Here is a 12,667-nt window from a genome sequence, read left to right on the forward strand (position 1 = left end):
ATTACTTAAAAAGTGCTATTAGTAAATATATGAAAATATCATATTAAATTCTGAAATATTAACTAAAAATAGTTCTGTTAGTTTTACTTAACACTGGGATACATATTTTTTATGATGATTTTGATCAACTGACCGCGAGAAACTTCGAAATTAGAGCAAACTTTGATAAGATGCAGGTAAGAAAATACACACTGAGGTGCGCCCCGTGGTATTTTGCTGTTTTCAACATAGAGAAATTCTGAAAGAAATTGTTAATACAATAAATGACATACAAAATGCAAAGCTAAAGTCTGACAACATGACAGATGGATGCATAGCATAGACCTTATATACATAGACTCATAGATAAAAGAAGAGTATATACAGGCCCTATTATCTCAGTACAAAATCCGCGTTCACAACGCGTAGTTCCAGTCACGACCGCTAGGCGCAAATTTGGCGCTAGTGAGCCGATGACAAGTTTGACAGGTTAGTAATTCACGAGCAATATATACCAGAAATGTCAAAATTTTGTTTTGATTCTTATTGTGATTGTTGTGTTTACAAGTGTTTTATAATTGTTTATACGGTTTTATTTGTGATCCAAACAAAATCTATAACTCTTAAATGAAGAGGATATAAAGCAGTTGTTAAAGCAGTGTATATAATAAAAATTTAATCACAATACATTTTGGGAGCAAGCTAGGGCTCTTTTATAAGAAAGGCAAGGCTCCTCTAACTTTTCAGAATTGTATTAAACTTTGGAGGCTCTTAAATATATATGGAAAAGCATAAATAGACTAGACTTTACATTTTTTAGGAACGCCACTGAGTTAATGAACGAAATCCAATTGCCGTGCAAGATGATAAAATAAGTTAATTTAATGCAGCAGTTTTTTGAATATTCAAGATAATATCAAGAGCCATTTAGCATGACTGGATTTATCGCAAAGAATGTGCTGGAAAGTGACAAATCTTACTTGGAATGATTATTAGTTAATAAAGTAATGCACAGACCTAAAAACAAAATCCAAATTTTTGAATTAACAGATGAGAAAGAAATAAAAAAAATTGTTGAAAATCAGAAAAATAACGCTGCACCTGGCGAAGACAAGATAACAGCAAGAATCACTAAAAAAATAATAAATATAATAGCTCCACTACTTGCTGTTTTAATGAATAGATACATAGAATGTGGTGTATTTCCATCGTGTCTTAAAATGGCTACAATAAAACCAATTTTCAAAACAGGAAACAAAACAGATCCAAATAACTACAGACCTATAACAATAACAAACACTTCTCCAAGATATATGAAAAAGTAATAAAAAAAAGATTACTTGATTTTCTCATTCAAAAAATTGACAAAAATCAATATGGTTTCCTCCCTTCATCAAATACACAAGGTGCCCTAATAGATTTGACTAATACCATCAGTCAGCACCTTGAGGAAAATATGCACACAGTTGCAATTTTTATTGATTTACAAAAAGCTTTCGATACAGTAGATCATGGCATATTACTTAATAAACTAATAGATTTAGGTGTAGAGGGTTTGTCTTACAGCATTATCAAAGATTTCCTCATGAAAAGAGTGGTAAGGACGAAGGTGGGAAATTTCACAAGTGGAGGATGTAACATAACCTGTGGAGTTCCACAAGGTTCTGTATTAGGACCTTTATTGTATCTATTATACACCAATAACCTTAAAGACGCAAAATTAAAGGGAAGATACATATTATATGCAGACGATACAGCGATAGTATATGCGGATAAGGATAAAAAAAGACTCGAAGATATTATAAACACGGACATGAAAATATACACCGAGTGGCTAACTGAAAATAAACTAACAATTAACATAGATAAAACAAAATACATATATTTCAAACATAGAAAAAATACTGAGAACACTAAACTAAAAATTGAAATAAATAATAGAGCAATAGAGGAAGTGGAAAGCATAAAATACTTAGGACTGATAATAAATGAAAAACTGACATGGACAGACCATATAAACAAAATAAAAAGAAAGATAGGAACATTAACAGGGGCATTGAAAAGGATCCACTCTTTCGGCAAAAAAAATAAAATACTAATTCTTAAAACGCAAATAATACCTATAATTTTATATGGCATAACAACATGGAGCCAAACAACTAAAGCAAACCTAAATGACATACAGAGAATAATGAATAAAGCCATAAAAATAGCATATAATTTACCACATCTAACACCCACCAAATACTTGCAGAGAGAAACAAATAATCATTCACTAAATAACATAATTAAAATAGAGAAATGCAAACTAATACACAAAATGAAATTTAACCGAATTAAAACAAGTGCAACAATAGACACAAATCAAGATATACATGAACACTACACGAGACAACACAACAATTTTCACATTGAACGCAATAGAAAAAAGAATTTGAGAGAAAATGTCATATGGAGTGCTACCAAAATATATAACGAATTGCCAGACTATATTAAGATGACCAATGATAATGATAATTTTAAAAGAAAAATAAAGAAGTACTATATGGAAATTGAAGAAAAAGAAGACTGAAGAGTTATATATAGATATTATATTAATGAAATAGATATTATAGTCAAATGAAATGTAAATATTATATGAAAACTGTTTTTCATAATCTCTCATACCAGGCACCTCTGTCTGACTGAGATATGAAAATAATGTATATATGTAAATAAATAAAAAATAAACACCATGTTTTGTGTTCACAACATTATTGGTAGTGAATAATGAATGATTATTCACTTGAAGGCAGGAATCCTGTAATTCGTTAAACTTCTTATTTTTCCTTTTTTTTAAATAAATATGTTTGTTGCAACATATTGCTATTTACTTTGATATCTATTTTAATATATGTATTATTGTTTGGTATGTTTTGTTATTGTATAACAATGTCAATATAAGACTATTGTAATGCAAAATTTAAATACAAATGAATTATTTTTAAAATTGACAATTTTCTTTTATTTCTAATTTTGGCGCTTTAATTTGAATGCATTTTGGAGCACGAGGCTGCCGAGCGACATGCGATTAAAGCGCCACACCCAACATTGCGGTCGTGACTTTCCCTAGCTCTCTGAACAGAAATACCGCGAGAGAGAAACGTCTATATTAGTATATTGTCTAGGAGTACAGTAAACCCTCGCTTTACGCGGCAAGTGCGTACCGTGCAGTATAGGAACCGTGCTATAAGAAACTCGTATTTAACTTACAATTCAGGCTAATTCGTAGTGCGTTCTATGGAACCTTACATAGTGCAGTATGGGAACCGTGTTATGAGAGACTCAGAGTTGGTACAAATCGCACCATTTTTATCGCGTTGTATGGAGACCAAGAAATACAACTTGAAGTAGGAGTAATACGGACAAAATGACGTGTAGGACATTGACACTTTATTCAAAAATTGGCGCGACGCAGTAGTCAGCTCAAACGTGTTCTTAGGCGGCATGTCTAAATCAGGCATGTCTAAAAGATAAAAGTCGATAACAAAATTTACATCAATACCCTTTTGCATAACGAACTTATGGGCTGTTGACCAAATACCGCGTAATAAGAAGTCCGTGTAGTCGGAGGGATGTCGGATTTTTAGATCCGTGTAGTATGGGAACCGTGTACCCAGAGTGCCGTGTAAAGCGAGGGCCTACTGTATATAGATCGCTCTCTCGGGCCATATCTCGTTGCCACTATTTTCGGTCAAAACTGTCAATTTGCCCGGGTTAGTTTCCGTCTCCCGATGTAGATGGCGCCAGCGTCGACCATGGGTGCGAATATAAAATGCTGAAGAAATGCACCAATATTATATAGACCGTTTGAATTCAAATTTTTTTTTTAAATTAAAAAACCAAAATTGAATATAAAAAAGCGTATAATTTTAACAATGACATGTTACATTATACTATTACAATACATATTGAATATAAAAAAGCGTATAATTTCAACAATGACATGTTACATTATACTATTACAATACATATTTATAAGATATGCAATTTGCATAAATGTATATATTATATATTTGTATATATACACATATATAATGTGTACTGTAATGTATACTATTACAATACATATTTATAAGATATGCAATTTGCATAAATTGTATATATTATATATTTGTATATATACACATATATAATGTGTACTGTAATATATATATATATATATATATATATAATATATATATATATAATGCACATAAATGTATGACGATTAGTGAGCTTTATAAACTATGTACAAATAGCATAGAAATGTACAACACGTACACATTATCCACCATTTATATTATATATATATATATATATATATATATATATACATATATATATGTATACATATATATATATATATATATATACATATATATATATATATATATATATATAACACTATATATGATTACAATAGAAGCTACTAAGCTTCATAAACTATGTGAATTTATGAATAGCATAGAAAGAATGTACATACACATACACATTATCCACCATTTATAATATATATATATATATATATATATATATATATATAATATATATATATATATAACATTATATATGATTACAATAGATGCAACTAAGATTCATAAACTTTGTACGAATAGCATAGGTATATATATATATATATATATATATACATATACACACACACACATATATATATATATATATATATATATATATATATATATGTACATATGGTTGTTCAATGTCTTGTGTGGACAGGGTGGTGTGTCCAAGCCTCGCTTTCTTGTATTCAAAATAGCCCAATTGCAGCACTGCAAAATGAAATGACAATTTCATATCACACAATCTTCCCTGATTAAGATCGAGTTCTAGCTCACAGACCTGCCCAGGGCACAGACTCCTATATGTGTGTGTGTGTGCTTTCATGTCAAAAAAACTATCTAAATTATATATATTTTCTAGATTCTAGAAAATTAAATATAATTTAGACATTATCTATACCATATAACTAAGTATTGAGAATTGATCTGAATAATAAATACCAAACAAGAGATAGAAGTTACTAGAACTCTCTTAATGCGCTCAAAAGGTAACTTAAAATCCCAGCAACAACAATTCAAAAGGTCATAAATTTGTATGCAATCAAAAAAGAGGAACATATTCAAAAATAAGGAATAAATTTATGCCTAAGATATTCTTGTAAAATAACTCTGTTTATATTCATCTTGGTGCTCAATCAAATAATGATTAAGTTACCTTAATCTATGTATAGTCTCTATCTGAAAACCTTTTCTGCACATTGTGTTAATCTGCTTTAAAATGTTGAACAAAATATCATTATCATCATTATCACAAAGAAAAAGAAATCATTATGTTCTCATACAGTAACTGGCAAAAGTTCAAGAAAGTTATATGCAAACACATTGCCAATTTAATTAAAAGATAAAACCAAAATTACTTTCATCTGAAAAGCATATCAACAGCTTACTAAAATGAATTACTGTATGGGTATGTCATTTGAAAACTATTTTGCTGTTATCCGGTAAATTATTGTACAATTCATGATCTATATACTCTCGATATCTGTTAAACGTATTATCACCAATAATAAATAGAAATAAGCTGTATAGCAAAATATACTCCATGAAGTAGCCACTTATTTACAATTTCTACATTTGCTAAAACATTTAACAACTTCATTATTTATTACCATAGATTTAAAAAAAAAACATTCAGGAAACAATGAATGCCATTTGCCAGTTCTTGAAAAACCAACAATATGATCCTTTTTACAGTCGTAAAATAATGCAGAGATAATGATATTTCATAAACATCAGAATACAGTTTTTGCTATTCACATATTTTTTCTGTGCCATAGCTGAACCCAATGTTTACATTACAAGGGAATTACAATACAAGGAATTGCTGAGAGCAACTTTCTCAATGTTTGAGGAGCAGGCAAAACAAATATTTTTCTCCACAAGTAATAACCTCTTGGAGAAATTTTATGCAGAGTAAAGCAAGAATTTTATCATTAAGTGTAAATTTTCAACCCTTTGGCTTTTTCGTATGTTCTCTTAGTTGACTTAATATAAAATTAGGAGACTCTTATTTAATGTAGCTGGGAGATAGCAAAATTTTCAGCACATTTGAGACTTTCTCGTAACTTCTGCCTCAATGTTTTTTTGTATATTTATCCTTCTGATTTCTTTTCTCAACACATTGTTATATTGTATAAATTTTGTTATTTTCATAACTGGTCTCTGCACGGCTTATATCTTGAGTTAAGAACCTCTGCTAAAAAAAAATAAATCTAGAATCATTTGCTACGAACATAAATTGTAGTATAAAAATTTTAAATAACAAATCTTTCAGGGACGGTTTTTCTTCTTCGGGTTTTGCCTTTCTTTTGACTTCAACATTCCTTGTTGCTGCTACTGCTGTCCAAGAAAGTCCAAGAAAGGCACAATAAAATGTTATATTAGAATAATATAAACAGATGAAAGCTCATTTAATGATAAAAGTTATTTACTTGGCCTGTCCATATCATTCACGCATGCATTATGAGACGATTCAAACATTCCTTGTGTCTCTACTAGTGTAGAGTCCAAAAAAGCTACAATAAAATGTTATATTAGAATAATACAAAAAAGTGTTATAAAAAGAATAATTTTTCAATAACATACCTTCCAGAAAGGGATTTAGTAAGACGGGTGTCTTGTATTTTAACCTTAAAATTCCTAGCATTGATACTGTTAATGTCTCAGTTATTAAGCTACAATAAAAAATTATATCAGAGTAGTGCATATTGATAAAACTTCTTATTCCCCTAGTTCTCACCATCAGTGCTCAGCCCGGGCTCCAGTTTATTTTACTAACATTTTACATATTACGTCATTTTCTGCAGGAAATACATGCATTTTTGCATATTTGTTGGTGTTTCCGCATTGTTGTACACCGCACTTTCACATGATATATTGTTATAACTTTTAACAAACATTTGACACTTTGACACTAAAATATTATTCCGCCATATTAGATTCTCAAATATTTTCTTTAGCCCTTTTTGTAGCGCTACCAGCACTCCAATCGCGGGAGACGGAACTAAAAACGAGATTACAGATGTTTGTTTCCGGGATTACCGGCATGCTTGTATGTGTATTTTTGGTTATAGTACTACTAAATGTGCACTGATTTTATATATCCGTGAGATGGACCAATTTTATGGTAATAAAGAAAATAAATAATAACATTAACCAAAACACAATTTAAAATATAATATGATTCATTAGCTGGATGTGGTCTGCTTGAAATACAATATGGAACAGGACGTACATAAACACAATAAGCCTAATCGCATAGTAGCATAGCATACTTCATTCTGTATTGCAAAGATAAGCCCCGCGCGAAATTTGAATACACATATACGTTTGTCCATATTGTAAGAACATCATTATTACCCTTTATCAATTGTACAAAACGCAGTATTGAAAATTTCTTCTTTCCTTTTAAAAAATTTTTACATAATGACACGGTTGCAACTTTCGGGCGAGCAACCGGAGTTTTTTTTAAACATGAAACTCAGAATACCATCAATGCACTAATCACTAAAATCTTTATAGCTGTCAGTTTGATGTCCCACAAACCTATGAAAATATTAGTACCTAAAATTATAATTAATGGTGATTTGTTTTGGCAATAAAATTCATTTATTTTCCTGATGCAGATATGCTCTTATTTTACTAAACTGTTGCGTCATATTTATTTCTATTTTAATATTCACCGTCTTCGTATGTTTGTGATATCTTGCACTTAGCTAGAGATGTTCTGCTAATTCTAAAGTCTTCCAGAAATTGTATCTATTCATACAATGGCACCATTTTTTCTGTCAAAATCACATTATAGTTTTACATAAATTGATTATAAATAAAATTGTGCTTGACGAATTAAGTACTATATTAAAACTTTTTATTAATAAATGATGGTATTTTACATACCAAGACATTATTTTTTTTTAGCTTTAACAAACTGTAACAAATGTAACTGATGGTAATCGTTCTTAAAAAAAATCATGAAACAATTCTTTGTCACTCATTATGTTTTATTTATTATACTTAATGTTTAATTGAATATTATAGAAAGTTAGTCATTAAATATTGAATGCGTTGACTCAAGATCAACAACTTAAACTAACCATACGAATCTTATTCATTGCACTATGCAGTCGCAGCATAGGTAAAGAAAATCACAATCAGTTTGAGAATTGAGAGGAAACCTATGATATATTCATATACTCTTTTATCTATAGATATATTCATTTAGAGATATGACAGTTGAAGAAATATCAATTTACTTATAATTCGAATTTAAATGTTGATAACACTTACATATTACGATATTTATACAAACATTAACCTATAGAACTGAAAGAAAAGAATGAGATAAATATAATGAATATGAAATATAATGAATTAAATGTATTATAATGAATGTTAATGTCAACGCTCTTGAGCATTATTTATTAAAAATCATGTCCATATTGTGCTCAATTTTGTGTTAATATTTCTAAGAAAAAAAAATACAACCATGTACAACTAGATTTTTTTTAAAACTAAATATCATAAAATTATCAAAGCGAGTTAGTTCCATAGATGTCTCTGCGCCCGCTAAGAGTGTCTTATCCCTGTTAACTTGATAGGATGTGACTATGTACGGGAAAGTAGAGTCCAGGATAGTCTATGTTATCTTGATTAATTGGCGATAAATATAATTTGTTTTTGATGTGTAATGTGAGAATGATAGTTTAAATAAGCGGTTTAATAATAATCAGTTATAATACAGTATTAGTGGAAGATATTGGTATTTTTCAGTTATAGTTTTAGTAGAATTTGAGAGTGAGATTAAGTGATTCACATTATCCAGCGGGTTATAATATTCAGGCTTTTTTTTATCGTGCCACGATGCCACGAATTCGCAGAGGAGCAAGTAATTTTGGAAGACGTACTCGGCAAGCTCGAGCAATATATGAACGAAGATTGAATAGGACCCATGAACAACATATGATGGACAATATGAATTTGAGAGAGCAAGTAGGAAATACACGTGCCAATGAAAGTTTAGAGAGACATGGCATTAAGAAATCGAGAGGTGCAACGAGGTGCGACCGCCGCCATTAGAGAAAATAATCAACGACGAGTCAATAATCACAGAGCATTGGTACGTGCATCACTTTTGCACCTGGCGTTTAATTATGATCCTGAAATTGATTATTCATCACACTCTTTAATAACCATTGGTAATATGGACAAAGCATGTAAACATTGCCATGCTCTAAAATTCAAAGGAGAATCAGCAGGTTTATCTTGCGCATCAGGGAAAATTATATTGACAAAATTAACAACACCACCGGAATCTTTAAAAACTCTACTAGATGGAACAACGTATCAATCAAAAATATTACTGAAAAAAATTTGCAAATTTAATTCATGTTTTCAGATGACGTCATTTGGTGCTACGAAAGTATTTGAAAATGAAGATTGTCGAAATTTCGAATCAACATTTAAGATACAAGGTCAAGTTTACCACCAAATCGGTTCATTGTTTCCCATGCCTGATGTGAATCCGAAATTCTTGCAGATTTATTTTATGGGCGATGATGAACGACAAACAAACATGCGATGCGAATTTAATCACATACAGCTTAGAAGGAAAGAGATATTGTGAACTCTTTAGAAATATTTTTTAAAAACCATAACCAGTTGTTGCATTTTTTTAAGACTCTTTCAAGTAGACTAGAAAACGATGATTACGCTATTATTATTAGAGCAGACAAAGTGCCGGTTGGAGAACATGCTGGCGCATATAATGTTCCAACAGTCAATGAAGTCGCGGTCGTAATAGCTGGTGATCTATGTGAGGGGCGTGATATACGTATACAACGGAGAGATAATACCATGCAGATAATACAGGACAGTCATCGTTCTTATGATGCTTTGCAGTAAGCATTGATATTTTGGAAAGGTGAAGATGGGTACCATTTAAATATTAAACAAAGGGATCCAAATACACGTAAAAATCTTATTTTTATAAAAAAAAATCAAATAATAATAATTAAAATAATTTTAATATAGTTTATTCCATGTGCAGAACTTGCCGAAAAAGTAAGTGCCATGGACTTTTACTGCTACCGATCAATGATTCGAGCTAATGAAGAAAATAACATTCATAAAGTTTAATCAAGCCAAACTCCGCGCCGAGGAACATATACATTTGCGTGATGCAGTACTTGGTAATGTAGATGCAATGAATGATATTAGTCATATTGGTACTGCATATATTCTTCCATCTTCTTATATTGGAAGTCCGCGACATATGCAGGAGTACATTCAAGATGCTATGGCTTATGTTCGTGCATATGGCAGACCTAATCTGTTCATTACCTTTACGTGCAATCCCAAATGGGATGAAATAAAAAAATTGCTGATGCCGGGACAAACAGCGATGGATAGGCATGATACAACTGCACGAGTTTTTAAACAGAAGTTTAAATAATTGATGAATTTGATAACGCATCAATCTGTTTTTGGTGAAACACGCTGTTGATTATACTCAGTAGAATGGCAGAAAAGAGGTTTACCCCATGCACATATTTTGTTGTGGTTAATTGATAAGGTACATTCTGTAGAGATTGACAATATTATCTCAGCAGAAATTCCTGATAAAAATGTTGATGAGGAATTGTTCGATATTATAACTACTAACATGATACATGGTCCATGCGGTACTCTCATTATTATGTCACCATGCACGGTGAATGGAAAATGTACAAAACATTTTCCAAAATCATTTCAAAACGATACTATCACCGACATTGATGGTTATCCCGCTTATCGGCGACGTGACGTTGACAATGGTGGACAATGTTTTGAATTGTGACTGTCGAATGCCGGGGTAATAGATGTTGATAATCGATGGGTAGTTCCTTATTTGCTTTTGCTATGCAAAACCTATAAAGCACATATAAATGCCAAACTGTGCAGCTCGGTGAAGTCAATAAAATACATATGCAAATATGTTCATAAAGGGAGCGACAAAGCGATATTTGCAATTAAAAGTATTAATGAGAATGATGAAATAACTCGATATCAAATGGGTAGAGATACGTCAGCAGCAATGAAGCTATCTGGCGTATTTTTGGTTTTTCCATACATGAAAGGAATCGATCTGTGGTACATTTGGCTGTGCATTTGAAGAACGGTCAGCGGGTATACTTTACAGAAAACAATATATTACAACAAGCCTTGACTGCTCCGAAGACTACTCTAACTGTATTTTTTAAACTTTGTAATAGATCAGATATTGCTGGAAGATTTGCTAGAACATTATTATATACAGATACACCTAAATATTTTACATGGAATAAAAAATTAAAAGATTGGGTACCTAGAAAACGAGGTATTCCTGTTTCAGGATTCGAAGGCATATATATGACAAACAATTTGGGTAGATTGTATAGGACCAAGATCATTCCAAAATTTGAGGACAGTCAATGGAATTTTATATGAAACTTTTTATGATGCGTGCCGTGAGTTGCACTTATTGGAGAATGATAAATCAATGGGACATGACTCTTGCAGATGCAGCACTGATTTCATCTGCACATCAAAAATTCAACAATTATTTGCAATAATATTAACAACATGTTTTCCATCAAATGCATCTGCACTGTGGAATACACATAAAGACCCAATGAGTGAGGATATTTTGCATCGGTATAAAATTGATAATCAAGATAATAATCATGAATTTTCAGAACAAATATATAACGAAGACTTAATAATGATTGAAGATATTTGTATCCAAATTTCGAACATGTCGCTAATTCAATTTGGCATGTCAGCACCGAGCCGAGCAGTAGTAGATATCATGAACAGCGATGTTCAACGTGAACACCAGTTTGACAAAACTGCTTTAGCTACTTTTGTTGCTAATAATGAGATATTGCTTACTGCCGAGCAACAAAGTGTATATGATCAAATCAATACGTCGATTGATGCACAACAGGGCGGATTCTTTTTTTTTGGACGCGCCCGGAGGCGCTGGCAAAACATTTATTATTTCACTGATTCTTGCGCGTGTGCGGTCGCAAAATAATATTGCGTTGGCAATAACTTCATCAGGAATTGCAGCGACATTACTTGAAGGAGGACGAACTGCGCATTCGGCATTTAAGTTACCTTTAAATGTTCTTGTTAACCAAGAAGCAATGTGCAACATAAAGAAGATCAGAAATGGCGAAAGTTTTGCGAAAATGTGAAATAATCATCTGGGATGAATGTACTATGGCGCACAAGCATTCGCTTGAAGCTCTTGATAGGTCGCTGAAAGATATAAAAAATAATAATCGTCTTTTTGGTGGCTGCCTATTGCTACTGTCTGGCGATTTCATACAGACATTGCCCATTATCCCACGGGCGACGCGTGCTGATGAAATAAATGCCTGCTTAAAAAAGTCTTATCTGTGGTGCCACGTAAAGAAATTATATCTTAGTGTGTTAACATTCGTGTTCAATGTCTAAATGATGCACTGGGGTTAAAATTTTCACAACAATTATTGGATATTGGTAATGGCAGAATTACTTTTTATGAAAATACAGAGTACATTCAATTCCCTGATAATTTTTGTAAT

This window comes from Ctenocephalides felis, unplaced genomic scaffold, assembly GCF_003426905.1.
Source record: "Ctenocephalides felis isolate EL2017-DRISC unplaced genomic scaffold, ASM342690v1 CF-g0.4_SCAFFOLD_01886, whole genome shotgun sequence".
In the NCBI taxonomy this organism is placed as follows: domain Eukaryota; kingdom Metazoa; phylum Arthropoda; class Insecta; order Siphonaptera; family Pulicidae; genus Ctenocephalides; species Ctenocephalides felis.